The sequence below is a fragment of the Podarcis cretensis genome (genome assembly GCF_951804945.1).
Source record: "Podarcis cretensis genome assembly, chromosome: 3".
Taxonomy (NCBI): domain Eukaryota; kingdom Metazoa; phylum Chordata; class Lepidosauria; order Squamata; family Lacertidae; genus Podarcis; species Podarcis cretensis.
Window position 1 is genome coordinate 107,456,488 of NC_137172.1, and position 16,179 is coordinate 107,472,666.

General features: G+C 40.4%; 1 long non-coding RNA gene across 1 annotated transcript in view; it reads left to right on the top strand.

Annotated features, from left to right (window-relative positions):
- The window catches only part of LOC307212810, a 571,259-nt gene extending 555,456 nt beyond the window's left edge, over positions 1-15,803 (top strand). The window contains exon 3 of the long non-coding RNA XR_013837240.1: positions 15,748-15,803. This is a non-coding gene — a long non-coding RNA (uncharacterized lncRNA). The remainder of the gene's footprint in view (positions 1-15,747) is intronic.
- The last annotated feature ends 376 nt before the right edge of the window (positions 15,804-16,179 follow it).

A 16,179-nucleotide genomic window follows, 5' to 3' on the forward strand; every position in this document is an offset into this window, starting at 1 on the left:
GACTGGATGACAGGAATGTTGGGAGGCACCAGCTGGCGAACCCCCTAGGGAAGCCTCAGAGGAGGAAGGCTCAGAGCCGGTGGAGTGGTGGGACATTGAGAACAGGTCTCAGTGAGAAGGAAGAGCCCAGGGCAGAAAGCAGTTCAGACTCAGCACATGAAGCTTCCCAAGAGCTTGCCTGTCTACATGGGCAACCTCTGGAGAAAGGGGGGGGGTGTCTTATAGAAGCAGTCCTGCCTTGAAGCTTCTCTGCATTGTTTGCTGTTTTCTTGAATAAAGAATAAGACTTCCTGTTCATCTCTGCGTTTGAGTGCTGGCCTGCACCTGAGTCAGCCCTGACAAGGATGCTGAGCTAAACGAGCCATTGGCTCGATTCAGCAGGACTCTCTTTATGTTCTTAAGCATGAGGTTCCTGCATGAAACCCCTTTTCTGCTGTACCCAGGTATGTAACTGCCATACATATACTCCATGTTTTTCTTTTTCAGAAAAAAATTGTTTGTTTTCAATCTAGGCATTGAAAGCTCACTGATGATAGGTGGGCAGCAAGAATGGCTGATGGTGGAGAAAAGGTTCAGAAGGTTCGAACCTAGGAATCAAAAATGGGTAGCATGGGGCTGGATCTACACTGATCTAAAAAAAACACACAAAAAGACGCTAAGAAGAAAAGACCATGTTATATAGCTCTCAATGCAATTTTCCATTGACTGCTGTACAGAGACACACATACACCCCGGTGTCACATTTTATAACACATTTATAATGTTATAACTCACCAGTATAGATTAGTCTACAGTCTTTCGTGACAAAACATGCACAGGGGTTGTGTTACAGCCAGACTGAGAGTTGTATCTAGGGATGGGGAACAAAACTTAGTTGGACAATATCTTTTTCTGTTAAAAAGTTAATCTCATCCACCCCCCATCCCCCACCCCCCGTGATTTGCTCAGTACCACATCTTTACTGAAGAAGTATCTGCCTGGTCTTTCTGCTCCTTGGCTTTCACAGAAGTCGGAGCAGAACTGTTTATTTACTCTAAATCTTAAGTCAGGAGTGGCTCTCAAGAGTTGTAAAATGTTGAATGGGGAGAGCCTTGTGCTGATAGAGAACCTAATGACTGCTGAGCTACTTTCAGATTGGATTTGAGCTCTGCACTCCTTTTTTACCTGGTCATAAAAAAAGGAGAGGTGGAAAGTGGGGGGGAACTGTAGCAGCCCACTTAGGAAGTCCCTTAACAGGTTTTCTGAGCTTAAATGTACATTCCTTTAAGTATCTGTTAATTACTTTACTATGATGATGAGCCCCTGTGTAATGTCAGACTTCCCACAAAGGCCATTGTTAGCCGGCCCGTCAACCACTTAATGCTTCTGATTCACAGACGAGGGGTCTAGGTTTATTGTCTACTGGGAATTATTTTAATGTAGTACAAAAGAGTGCTGGAGATGGCTTAATGGCTCCGAGAGCAAGGCTGTTATAATGCTCACATTGTAGTTCTAGACAGCCCAAACTCTGGTTTGCTTTTAAAGTTATGGCATTAAAAAGGGGGTGGGGGGACGGACTCAGGTCACAGAGACTTAAATCATAAGTGCATATCTGAACTGCTGATGTGGTAACTAGTAGCAGTGTATGGCGTGCTTTTAACCTGCAATTTGCTGTGTTCTGGAGATCAGGTTATACAATCTTTCGCATTAACCCAGCCCATAAAATGTGTGCCTGTAATACATTACAGTCCATGCTCATCAGAGAAGGAACAGTAAAAACTGTAAGGAAAATTCCGCTGAAATAGAACTTGGAAGAAGAGAAAGTCGAAATTCTCCTAGAGTTTGTTTTGTATGGGTTGGGTCCAACTAAGGCTATGTACACATTGGAGACTGAAAATGCAACACACGAGCACAAATACAGCATTCCAAGTTGTATTTGCATGCTGTTGTACACACCAGAGAGGGGGCAGGGATGTCTTCACACAATGCACATTACCTGTTTGATTTCCCCACCCTGCAACCTGCCCCATATGAACCTCTCCATCCTTTGAACCCTATCAGAGATCCTATACAATGCTCTCCAACCCTCAAAATGTTGTTGTTGTTAATGTTGTGGTGCTCCAGTTGTGGAATATCCACCCCAAAGAGTCTCCTCATAGTGCAAAATCAGCTGACCTTTAATTGCAAGGTTTAGACAATTTTATTCCCCAAAATAAATGATGCAATTTTTATCTCCATTCATTCATCCCTCTATCCTTCTCTGCCTTGTTTCACTATTAATGCTATTTTGTTTTACCCCAATTTTGCTGGTGTTGTATTAGAGAGCTTTTTAAAATACTTGCATTATTTTGTACTTAATATTTTTATATTACAGTAACTTTGAAAATACAGTGGTACCTCGGGTTACAGACACTTCAGGTTACATACACTTCAGGTTACAGACTCCGCTAACCCAGAAACAGTAACTCTGGTTAAGAACTTTGCTTCAGGATGAGAACAGAAATCATGCGGCAGCGGCACAGCAGCAGCAGGAGGCCCCATTAGCTAAAGTGGTGCTTCAGGTTAAGAACAGTTTCAGGTTAAGAACAGACCTCCAGAACAAATTAAGTTCTTAACCCGAGGTACCACTGTACAATCAATTACAGTTCTCCTACTGTTTTCCACACCATAGCAACCCCAACTCTGTTCAGTTGTATTAGTAATAATAAAGGTAAAGGTAAAGGATCGCTGGATGGTTAAGTCCAGTCAAAAGCAATTATGGGGTTGTGGCACTCATCTTGCTTTCAGACTGAGGGAGCTGACATTTGCCCACAGACAGCTTTCTGGGTCATGGGGCCAGCATGACTAAACCACTTCTGGCACAATGGAACATCATGACAGAAACCAAAGCGCACAGAAATGCTGTTTAGCTTCCTGCTGCAGAGGTACCTATTATCTACTTGCACTGGTGTGCTTTTGAGCAGCTAGGTTGGCAGGAGCTGGGACAAAGCAACGGGAGTTCACCCCGTCAAGGGGAACTCCCACTCAGCAAGCCCAAGAGGCTCAGTGGTTTAGACCACAGCACCATTCGCATCCCTAATAATAAATATAACATTAATTCAATAGCTGTCCATTTTAAAAGTGTAATCCCACAGATTCCCATGTGTTGTGGGTGGTTTTTACACATGTTCTTTCTTTGTTGCAAATGAAATAAAAGTGGACCGCGTTTTGTAAAAGTTTTGTAAATTCTTATATTGTCTTCTTTCTCATACTTTTTTTTGTTGACTTTTCCATCAAAATTAAACCCCAAACATAAGTATACAAAATTTCAAATAAGTTTATTTTCACTGTCCTCCATTAATGTTCTTAATTGATTTTTTAAAAAATAAATAATTGTGACTTGGGAGTTTCTTATGGAAAGGCGTGATATAACTATCTAAAACACATACGTACAATCATCTGGAGGACTAATTGCTAAGATTGCATTGGACTGCAGACATCTTTGGCGGTTCATTTATTATGGCCCCTATGCATATAGCTTCATTCATGAGACTAAAGATGATAGGTCAGCTCTCATCCATGTATATTCGAGTTTGTAAAAATATAGTGCAAAATACGGTAACTGAAATGCTTGTGAGAAGACAAAATGTATCAGAACAAACAGGCTAAAATATAAGAACAGGTGACTTGGTGTGAAGAGCACGAACTATCGTGAGAACCTATAATGCTTCAAAAGGTAAGCATGTCTCAAAAGTACAAGAGATGTTAAATCATGTTAAGCTTTCAAATGGTGGTTGAAAGAATACGTATTGAGAGGTGGATTAAACTGACATAAAGGTAGCCAAATGGCTGCAGAACAGAATCTAAAATATTTGAGAGGCAACATGTGAGAATTCAGATGATGATGTGCAGTGAAAACCATTCGTCCTCTGAGCCTTCACTTTCTTACATAACTGCAACGCAAAATTGCATTTTTGGATAATGCTGGCTTTTTGGTTTTGGAACGCATTTGCATAAATAATAAAACCCTGGAATAGATCTCAGCACTCTTCAAACTGTGAAATATTACCCAATATAGGCCAGATTCCAAAGTGCCATGGGTAGTGTTCTGCTTAGAGGTTTTCAGCTTCCACTTCCATCAGGAATGCTCCTGAAAAATCTCTGGAACAGCCCCCTAGGAGATGTATGAGTCAGTTGGTGGAAGGAAATATCTCTCCAATGCATGTGGAGGTGTTTTCTGCTCACACTCACGGACACTTGGACCCTAGCCATCGGATTTCAAACGTGTCTACGGTCATTATAAGACTATGTGCATGTAAAGGTTGTCTAAATATGACTTTAGATGAAAGATTCCAGATTTAGAATAATGTAATTGAAATTAGAAATGGGCTCATTCTGTTAGAGATGTGAATAATTGCTTGCTTTGTTCACAAACTGCAGTCTATCATGGGTGGTAGAATTTGTGCATCATGAATATGTTATGCCAGACTTTAGCCAAAGCCATGACATATCCCAGAAATTAACTAAGGGAAATCTGTTTCTCATTACTCTCTGATGTTCACTGATTTATTTGCTTTCACTAACAAAGAATTTTGCGTCCTGATCTTGGTATCTACTTAGCTTACAGTTAACCCTTCCACACTGGGCTTGTGTCTGGTTTTTTAAAAAAACAAAACTATTGCATTGCCTACATATTGGTACTGGATCAAATTTACTGTGTCCTTATTGCGTCCAGTTTATGCTCATGGCACAGTGAACATTTTTTGCATTCTTATTATTTTTTGAAATCTTACATTCAGAACCCGTATGTAATCCAAAACCTGGTACAAGTTTGGATAACGATTCATCTCAAGTACCATTTCACTTCAGTCCTCACTTTGCTATTTTTAACTATTCCCAATCTGGTCCAGTAGCTTTGCATAAATAACGTTATTGTTTACGTTGGTCGCAATGATTTCAGAGTTGGCTGAAAACTCAGTGAGCCAGAAATTGTCCATTGAGGTATGCGTCTTTCCTCAGGGTTACCGTCTATTCATTTCTTCTTGTGAAATAGCTAGCATATTAACAACTTGTATTGTCAAACAAATGAATGACCCATTGCACTGGTCTTTGGTTTGGATTCTGCACAGAGGCATGACTCGTCCTCTTTTTCAGTCAAGGCAAATTGAAATGGTCACACCACACTGTGTATCCGTGAGATAACACTGCACAGGTCAAATTTAATACCACTTAGGAGTGGTATTAAAAATGTAGCCTGGCAGTGCCAATAGCCGCTCCTCATGCATCACTCACACTAAGCTTGGGCATGGCTCACAACTTATAGTGGATGCATTGTGAATTCAATACAGTCAGCTACCCTTTCCAGCTCTGGCTACGACAGAAGGTGGAGGCTCCATTGGCTTTTTTTAAAGTGGTACTACTGGAATTGTAATGAATTGCAGTGTTAATGGCTTACGTTAATGGGTAGGAATTGAGTAGGGTGCCTGGGACACGGGTGGTGCTGTGGGTTAAACCACAGAAATTAGGACTTGCCAATCAGAAGGTCGGCGGTTTGAATCTCCGTGAAGGAGTGAGCTCCCGTTGCTCAGTCGCTGCTCCTGCCAACCTAGCAGTTCGAAAGCACACCAAAAAGTGCAAGTAGATAAATAGGTACCGCTCTGGCGGGAAGGTAAACAGTGTCCATGCGCTGCTCTGGTTTGCCAGAAGCAGCTTAGTCATGCTGGCCACATGACCTGGAAGCTGTACGCCGGCTCCCTCGGCCTATTGAGCAAGATGAGCGCCGCAACCCCAGAGTCAGCCACGACTGGATCTAATGGTCAGAGGTCCCTTTACCTTTACCTTATTGAGTAGGGTAGCTTTTTTTGGGGGGGGGGGAATAGTGTTAGCTGAATATGAAAATGATTATGGGTAGAAGTGAAAATTGGATTTTGAAGATGAACTGATGGGAAATGGGCAGTGGAGGAGGAGGAGGTACAATGAATATATATATTTCCCAGGTGTCAAAAAAGACTATTTATGTATGCTACTACGGCGGCCCATGTTTTGTTGTCCCCAAAATGTAAAACGAGCGAGGTCCCAACCAAAGAAGAATGGCAACTTAAACTGATGGAATACGTGCAGCTTGCAGATTTAACATATAGAATAAGAAAACAAGAAGAATGTACATTTAAAGAAGACTAGAAAATATTTATTGAATGTATGGGTGAAAATTGTGTTTATTTAAAAACGCTGGTAGCATTAAGATAAATTCAACAGTGTAAATAAGTTTTGATGGATGTAACAATGGATAAATATGCAGGGGTGTGTGGTATGCAACATGAACCACAGAAAAAGAAGAAGGGAAGTCACTGATTTAAGGTTGTTCAAATGAATATTTTGAAATGTAAATTAGAATATTTAATTAAAAATTTATAAATAAGAGGTACAATGAATTTTATGAAGGTGCTGACTAGAGCAAGGAAAGGACAGGAATTGGCTGTTTACCCTGCCTCAACTTACCAAATAAAACATTGCAATCTAGAATGGTACAAATTTCAGAGCACTGTGTTTATGATTCCTCCCACTTTCGCAACCCACCGCGTCCCCCAAAACCCAGTTCACATCGTTCAAGGCATAGCTTGCAGAGGGTGCTTATTTCCCTCCTTGCTAACTGACACATTTTTGCACAGGAAGATAGGAAAATTAACCATTTATTACAAAGTTATAATAAAGTTAAAGTTATTATAAAGTTATAATAAATGATGTAATAGTGTTGTCACAAAAGTAAATACATCTGACTCACATTTTAACATGCACAAAATACCAGTGAAGCCCATCAATAAATATAGTAAATTCACATTAACATATAAGATAACAATGGTCATGTGTGTGTGTGTGTGTGGTTAAGTCACACAGTGGGCCAAAGGTGAGAAAAGGGTTAATAATATAACAATGAATGTTATTGATGGTTGATGGCTAACATAATCACTTCAGCACTGAATCATTGAGACAGAGGTTAAAGTTAATATACAGACAGTTAGCAGACAGCTAAGAGCTGATGATGATTATAGCGGACTAAATTGCATCGGAACAAATATTGTCACATTCAAAAAATTCCACCATCACACCCCAACCAAAAAAAAATTCAAATGGTATCCGAGAAAATTGCAGCAAGGCTGTTTTGCAAAGGGAGTAGACCAGTGGACTGTGTTCACTGCTCAGTAACAAATTCTGCCACCATCCCTATTACATACTACAGAGTTCCACAATAATAGGTTCATTGTCTCCCTCACCCTTCTCCCACTCCATTGCCACAAATCCCAGAGTTCAAATTATGGGGCAGGTGAATCTACAATATCTAAAATATAGATTATATATATTATATCTAAAATATAATTTGCAGTTATCTGGTGAAGCAGAAACTCCCCTGACTTCACAGTCCTATATACTACAAGCAAGCCTTGCTGAATTCAACAAAGCATATCCAGGTAAGTAGACATAGGACTGTAGCCTTAAATCCAAAATTTCTTACATTTTGAAATCACACTAATAGTAAGCCCTGACTCATCATTTTTACACCTTGAGAGTTACTGTATTTTTCGCTCTATAAGACGCACCAGACCATAAGACGCACATAGTTTTTGGAGGACGAAAACAAGAAAAAAAATATTCTGAATCTCAGAAGCCAGAACAGCAAGAGGGATCGCTGTGCAGCGAAAGCAGCAATCCCTCTTGCTGTTCTGGCTTCTGGGATAGCTGTGCAGCCTGCATTTGCTCCATAACACACACACACATTTCCCCTTACTTTTTAGGAGGGAAAAAGTGAGTCTTATAGAGCAAAAAATACGGTAAATGTTCTGAGGCTTATTGTCAGTGACATTGGCTGAAAAATTCAGCTAGTAAGAGAGAGAAAATCTAATGGGCACAAGATATAGGACATAATATACAATTTGAGGACTGGGAAAAATTGTGGAAAGTAAATTTGAAATTTACAGACTGTTCTCTTTTGAAAGAAAATTACATGAAAATGATGTATAGATGGCATATTACACCAGTACAGATAGCAAAAATGTATAAAACCGGGTCAAACATATGTTGGAAATGTAAAGAAAAAGAAGGGACTTTTTATCCTATGTGGTGGGAATGTAGAGAAATGAAATTTGGGGGGAAAATGATATACAATGAATTGAAAAAATGTTCAAAATGACATTTGTAAAAAAAACCAGAAGCATTTTTGTTAGGGATTCTAGGACAAGACCTGCCAAGAAAAATAACTTATTTATGTATGCGACAACAGAGGCAAGAGTCTTGATAGCACAAGGATGGAAGAATGAGGAAATCCTAATGAAAGAATGGTGGCAAGAAAAACTGATGACTTATGCAGAATTGGCTAAATTGACATACAAACTGAGGGACAAGGACAACTGTGACTTTAAGGAAGAATGGGAGCTTTTTAAAGGTAAAGGTAAAGGTACCCCTGCCCGTACGGGCCAGTCTTGACAGACTCTGGGGTTGTGCGCCCATCTCACTTAAGAGGCCAGGGGCCAGCGCTGTCCGGAGACACTTCCGGGTCACGTGGCCAGCGTGACATCGCTGCTCTGGCAAGCCAGAGCCGCACACGGAAACGCCGTTTACCTTCCCGCTGGTAAACGGTCCTTATTTATCTACTTGCACCCGGAGGTGCTTTCGAACTGCTAGGTTGGCAGGCGCTGGGACCGAGCAGCAGGAGCGCACCCCGCCGCAGGGATTCGAACCGCCGACCTTTCGATCGGCAAGTCCTAGGCGCTGAGGCTTTAACCCAGGGAGCTTTTTACAAATTATTTAAAAAGACAACAAAATGAACTGGACTCCTTGGCAGGGTTTGAATAAACATACACAAATGTATTGGCTGATAGCATGAAAGATAGATAACGGAAGGATATGTACAAGTTTATAACATGCAGAGAATAATATGTGCTGAGAAATCAGAGAGAGGAGCTGAAGGAAGTCTCAGGGAAGGGAAGGGTTTGAGGGGTGGGGAAAAGGGGGAATAATGAATATGATATGTTTTGAAATTTTGATGTGCTGAAATTGTTAGTAAAAATTATTTTAAAAAGAAAAAGAAAATCTCTCCCCCATACCCAAATTACAGTTTCCTGATGAAAGGCCTATTCCAACTTTTATTGCAACCTTAGAAATTGTGACTAGCACACTTTAAGATCTCTGCTAAAGATCAGCAATATGGCAGAAGATGGTGCTGCAAAAATAAGTTGAACTTTGGTACGTTTTATTATTTCATATTCTTTTTCTCCTTTTCTTGGTACGTGTCACTATGAATATAGCACATTACCAGGCTCTCTGTCTCTGCCAAGGGATAATTAAAACTATAAATGTTTAAAGACTGCAATTTCCTCGAGTTTTATTGATAGAAAATGAATAGCTTGATTTGGGTGGATTCATCATGTCTATTTAGATTTGAGGCTTATAAAAATGGGTTCCGATGCTGGACACTCTTCTGTCAGAAAAGAGAATCTTTCCCGCATACCTTGTTTTAGTGCAACATATCATCCAAATTAGGTTTACTGTCACTTGCAAAAAGTTCAGGCCAGAAAAAGTAATAGAGCCCCTTCCTTCCTTCCTTCCTTCCTTCCTTCCTTCCTTCCTTCTTTCCTTCCTTCCTTCTTTCCTTCCTTCTTCTCTTCTCTTCTCTTCTCTTTTTCTTCTCCTCCCCCTCCCCCTCCTCTTTTTTAGGGCAATGGTTTAGTTTGGCTGCAAAATAAATAAATAAATGAGCCAATAATGAAGCCTCTGGAATAGGCACTAATTCCACTGTGGTGGACCAATTGTAATCATATTGTGACAGGCGATTCTTCCTTTACGAATTGTTCCAGTTTTCCTTCTCACGAGCTGTAGCATTAGTGAAGCACTGATTGCATACCCTCCAAGTGCCCCTGTTTTTCAGGGATAGTCCTGGAATTTCGAAAGCCATCCTCCAAGTGCCCCTATTTTCCAGGGATAGTCTTGGAATTTCGAAAGCCATCCTGAGTTCTCAGAATCCCAAGCTCAGGGAGGACAATGAGCCATTGCTTGTCCTGAATGATGGTAGCAGTCACAAGGGAGCATCTTTGACTGCTGCTGCCATACATGTCTGGCTTATTGGGTTTTATTTAGGATAAATGTATGTACAAAAATATGTTTTAATGTGATCCCATTGAGATCCCAAGATGAAATTTTGAAGGTAGCTCTTAGAAATATTAAATGATCAATGCATTTTTTGGAATTTTAAAATCAAATTAATTTTTAATAACTTTTTACAATTTAAAATTTCACAACTTTCATTTAAAATTTTATGTAAGTCCATCATGTGACATATCATATTAAAGCCCATGATGTTCTGAAGAGATTGGTGTTCTTGGTTTTGGTGTATCTCACTCCTGGGCTGAGCTTTAAAGGCTTTTGTGTAGTCCAACAAGGCCAAAATTGTCAATTTTTAGAAATTTCAGACCCTCATAACTCAAAAATTAGGTGAGATTAAAAATTAAATTTAAACTTTGTTTTGATCATTCAACAAGTGTACAAAATATTAAGAAAACTGGATGACATGAGGTAAAAAAAAAAGTTGGATCACTTGATTTGGAATGACCCATTTCAAATATTTCAGAGATCTCTGTACTAAGGAATTGGTGAATACTTCAAAAAAACAAAAAACAACCTTTTAATAGAACAGATGAAAGAAGTTTACTCTGTCCACTTTCTTTGACATTTGGATCTACCATCACATCTATTGCCTTTCGATTTTCTGCTCCACAATATCTTGCTTTGTTCAAGGAGCAAAAGGCATGTAATTGTCTTTTCCCATAATAAATAAGAACTTACCTGCACTGTAGATGAGAAACTATAATTTTGCAAAGCACAAGTATCCCTATATTGATGTCAAAGCAATACCACATTTCTTGTAATCAGTTTTCCAGTTGCTAGCAATTAGTCCAGATTAGGTGCCAATTAGGCTCTTTCAGAAGAATCTTGTGGTTTCTTGCTTGACTTTCATTTTAATGCAAACCATGGGTCTTAGTATGAAGTAGAAGGGATTTTCATCCTTCTGGTCCTATAAACAACAACTTAGCGCTGAAATAAGTAGCTGGCCTTATTACCATCGGAAATGGGACCATTCTTGCTCATGAATATTCTTCTTCTTTTTAACATCAATGGTCATGGCCTGAAACAAGTCAGACCTTTATGGCCTTTATAGTTTGCCAGAGGAATGGTAGGCAGAAGATGGATTCATAGAAATTTGGTTTCCTTCCCCCCACTCCTCCTTGGAAGGAATTTACGGCTAGTGGTTTTTATGACTGGTAAAGCAGATGGACAGAAACTTCTTTAGTTGTGGCTTGAGGACCCGATCCCATCTTGTGGAATAAATACACACGGACACAGTGTATAAGGTTAATGGGCAAGAAAAGGCCACAACTTTATTGATTACAGCAAGTGAGAAGGTATTGGCTTAGGCATTGGACCACGAAAGGTTAACTCCACCCACTCGGAGAGGGGTGAGCCTAAAAGTGGGGTTATTCACCAGAAGGTGGAGCCTGTTGATGCTAATACAACTATAAGCTCTCCCCTGATGTCACTGGGAGTCATGCCATGGCCCCCCGCCACACAGGCAATGGACAGGATCCACGACCCCCGGATTCCTTTAACGGAATACCCAAATTTGAGGGTAGGCGATGGCCACACCTTGCCCTTCCACACACCAACAACACATTCCAATGCCTAAACGCCAAATACCAAGAAAGTTGTGACGATTGCTACGAGGTAGGCGAAAAAACCAAAAGGCCTAATGCCAGTTGGAAAAATTCCTACCAGGCCCCCTGGGCAACCTGGGCGACAGCCATAGGTCCATAGCAAGGTCAAGAGAAAAGCTAAGCCCTAAGCCCTAAGGGAGTGGTGGGTGGGTGACTCGTGATGAGAAGGTGAAAAGGTGAGGTGGAATAGCAGAAATCGCATCCCACCCACAACACCTCCCCTCCGGGAGGAGAGGCTTTACTTCAATACTGTATTGATATTACCGTGGGTGATAGGACAAAAACTGGACCATGGCTTTGGTTTGGGCAGGTTCAGAATCTTGGCAGGGCTACTTCATTTGTAGGAGAAGCCTCCCCTGGCAATATATAAAAACTGCTCTTGTCGAAAGCCACATATTTATGTGAAACTTCAGTCTGAATCATTAGATTTCATAACTGCCAGGCATAATTCCAATCTTCCTGCCAATTGCCTAATCTCAGCCCTATGCAGTGATACCTCACGTTATGAATGTGATCCGTTCCGGAGGCCCAGCCGTATCCCAAAAATTTCATAACCGGAGGACCACTTCTGCGCACGTGCGAGTAGCAAACCCACTTCTGGGTTTGCTGTTCGCAATCCGAAGATTACGTTACCCGAAGGTTATGTAACCCGAGGGTCCACTGTAATGTTTTATAGAAATGCAGTTGTGCTGCATTATGGATTTTGTAGTTCCCAGTAACTCCATTGCATTTAGTGCATGTCTCTTATATACAGAACATAGGAGACAACTCCTAGGGGCCGAGGTGGCTTTGGGGCCAATAATAATAATAATAATAATAATAATAATAATAATAATAATTTATTTTTTTTACCCCGCCCATCTGGCTGAGTTTCCCCAGCCACTCTGGGCGGCTTCCAATCAAGTGTTAAAAACAATACAGCATTAAATATATAAAAACTTCCCTAAACAGGGCTGCCTTCAGATGTCTTTTAAAGAGAAGGTAGCTGCTTATTTCCTTCACATCTGAAGGGAGGGCGTTCCACAGGGTGGGTGCCACTACCGAGAAGGCCCTCTGTCTGGTTCCCTGTAAATAAAATATTTGAGGGGGCTGTCCCCCCTCCAAGTTGATGGACATTGCCGTTCAAATGGTGTGTGTGTGCACTGCGTTATGTGGGGCAGGGCTTACCTGGGCCCCCTCAATGTTTTATTCAAGTTGGCACCCCTAATGCAGAACATGCATAGCTGAGATCGATATTAGCTGGAAACTGAAAAGCACACAATGCTGTTCTCCCCGCAAGTCATTCACAGCCAGGAGCAAAACTGGCTGGCACTGGTGCCATTCACATTGACAATATGCAACAAGGGACTTGCTGCTTCGATGAGGAGTAGCATGTTGTGCATTTCCATGTCAGCAGCCTGCATATGGAAGCCTTTAAACATTCATAAAAGATCCACTGGGGCTTCTAATTATTGTGAACCATCTCTTGGCGGAACTGTTTCTACCCCTGTAAGAATGCGCTGTAAAAATAATTAGATGATGAGATTTAGATCAAAACCGCTAACTGGTGCTTCAAGAGTCTTGCTCGTCCCACATATATGGAGTTTACAGAAACGAAATGTTGAAATATGTATTCACATGAAAGGGGAACAGTCTTATTGTGGTTCGGATTTTGGGGAGGACCCAAAATACCCCCTCCAGCCGTTAATATTTTGTTTCCTGTGGTTAACTAAGAGGAGAGAAAATCTCCTTTTCTTCCACCCCATCCCTTTCTACAAAGAAATAATAATAATACAGAATTTGAGAATCTTTCTAGAGAGCCCTACTATTAAAAGACCACTTGAGAAACTTGCTTTAATCAAGCTTAAACTTTTGGGGGGTTTTCTTTCCTCCTTTTTTTTTTAACAACAGCAGATCACATTTTATGTACGTCATAGGCAAGCCAACATGTAGCCAATTAGGTGACATCACTTCTACAAAAGGAGCAGAACATCTTTATTTAATCAAAAACAAACAAGGCCGATTATAAGCTTAAGCAATTGGAGAGAGAGAGGAAGATACACGTTGTGAATTCATTGGAAGCGAAGAATTGTCATTTTTATTTTTATTTTTATTAAAAATAAAACATAGGTGAAAGAACAGCCACTGTGAGGAAGTTGGTCAGAGCTACTAGAAGCAGACCTCAGAAACAGTTGTGTATGACATCTCAGTTGCGAGTATCAGACAGGAGAATAGATTGTTGTTTTTGATGGAATCCTCACAATGTTAGACTGGAGCTCTAAGTCATTGATAAACATGGACGAGTAATGAGTTCATTATCTTGTAAAGATACCAGTCTGTAAAGACTGTTGTTTTCAGTTCAAATTAATTTGAAAAATATCACTGCCAATTCCTCAATTAATATATATGGCGGAAGCCATGACCAAAATTTGACTTTTTATCATTGATGTACTACCAATACAAAATATGTTCATTTTCCCCCTTGATAAAAATCGATTCTGAATGTCTTTAATATGCCCAATATGAGTTTCCCCATAAAATATATCCAAAGACCTGGAAATGTATCTACTTAGAGACCGTGGCATTTTCCAAGAAATATACATAAACTGAGTCCATTCATCCTTTCTTGGTTGATCCATATAATCTCTTCCTGAGATTATATAGCCTGAAAGAGAAGTACAGTGAAGGAAAGCAAGTTTTTTTAAGGAACAGAATTTCCTGGACCAAAGTTATAACTATGCAACTATTGTAAAGATTAAATTAATATTAATTGTTTGGTTCATCGCCTGTATTGTTGGCAGTTTTTTTTTTTGTTTTTTTTTGTACTGCTATGTCAAGTAAAGATGCAGTTTAGGTCTTTGAAAAATGCATAGAAATCCACTTACTTCAACTCAGTTTCAAGATAAGATTAAACCAAAGTAAACCTGACAATGTTATGTGAAGCATCAGCATCAGTGACATACCAAAAATGCAACGAGCTATAATATTTACTAATTTGACAGCAAGTTTTACTGGGCCTATAGTGCAATTTAATCTCAAACTCACTGCTTGCCAGCTTGCCCATGATTTTATATTTACTGTCCTGGACTCCTTCTGGACTCCCTTAGAGTTGGATAGCTTTGCTCTGCAGGTGGAAAAAAAATATTTGTCCAACCTCCTGTACCGTTTTCATTTAATGGAACTGGGAGAGTGTGTTCTTCTGAACTGAAAGATCATTTGTTTAAGGGCTCAAGGAAAAGTTTGACTACTTGACTGGGTGTTCATGGAATGTTGTTGCTGTTCCCTTTTTTAAAAAAAAGTGAATGCTCAAATTTACAAAACAGAAAACACATATTCACTTTAGAAACATTCTGTCTGTCTGTGGTGAATTTGAAGATTCTGGCTTTCCTAGTTAGTACATTTTGGGTTTGGGACACACACTATGCCAAAGTCCCTGCCCACACATTTCACTCAGCACTACATTTGACCATGTAGGCCGGATTTGATTACGAGCACATCTAAGCATGTGACGATCTTTTACACAAACATATTCTCATGTTGCCTTTGGTGCTTAAATGATTTTAATCCCTAATTTATACCCCCTGATCCAGAATGCCACAGGCATCCTAATGCACAACTAGCCCCTGGGCCAACAAGCTTCCCCCCTCTCTCTCTGAAATAGTTCTGTACAGAACAGCCATTTCCTTCTACACAAACCATTCTTCCTTTCCCTGTGGGGAACAGGATAGCTCCATGTAGGTGGAGAAGCTCCATGGGTCTTTCAGAGATGCAACATCTGCCAGGAACCGTCGGATCAGGAGGAAAAATCTCAATTAACATTTGTAAATGATGAGAGTGATACTCTGCATAGATTTGTAGACTTTCAGTGGTAGCCAATACAGTGGTACCTTGGGTTACATACGCTTCAGGTTACATACGCTTCAGGTTACAGACTCCGCTAACCCAGAAATAGTACCTCGGGTTAAGAACTTTGCTTCAGGATGAGAACAGAAAGCGTTCTCCGGCAGCACGGCAGCAGCAGGAGGCCCCATTAGCTAAAGTGGTGCTTCAGGTTAAGAACAGTTCCAGGTTAAGAACAGACCTCCAGAACGAATTAAGTACTTAACCCGAGGTACCACTGTACTACTCCTACTCAGAGTAGTCCCAGTAAAGTTAATGAACATGACGAACTTTGTTTCATTAATTTCAATTTTGAGGTTGATCCCCCCCCCAAAAAAATAAGCTCAAGAACTTTGAGGTTCATTTCCCCCAAAAAGCTCAACAGCTACAAGCTGCCAAAGGCTCTGTTGACCACTAGGCAGATGGCTGAGTCAGAAAAGTGGGCGTAATAAGTATTCTTGTTAGATACACCCTCAAAAGAAGTGAATGGGTCTTGTGTACATCTTCAAATAAAATCAGCTTGCAATTGATCCAATGACATTCGTACCATTCTTTTGGCTTGGCAACTCACAAAAATTGCATTGTGCTTTGCAATGAACTAGTA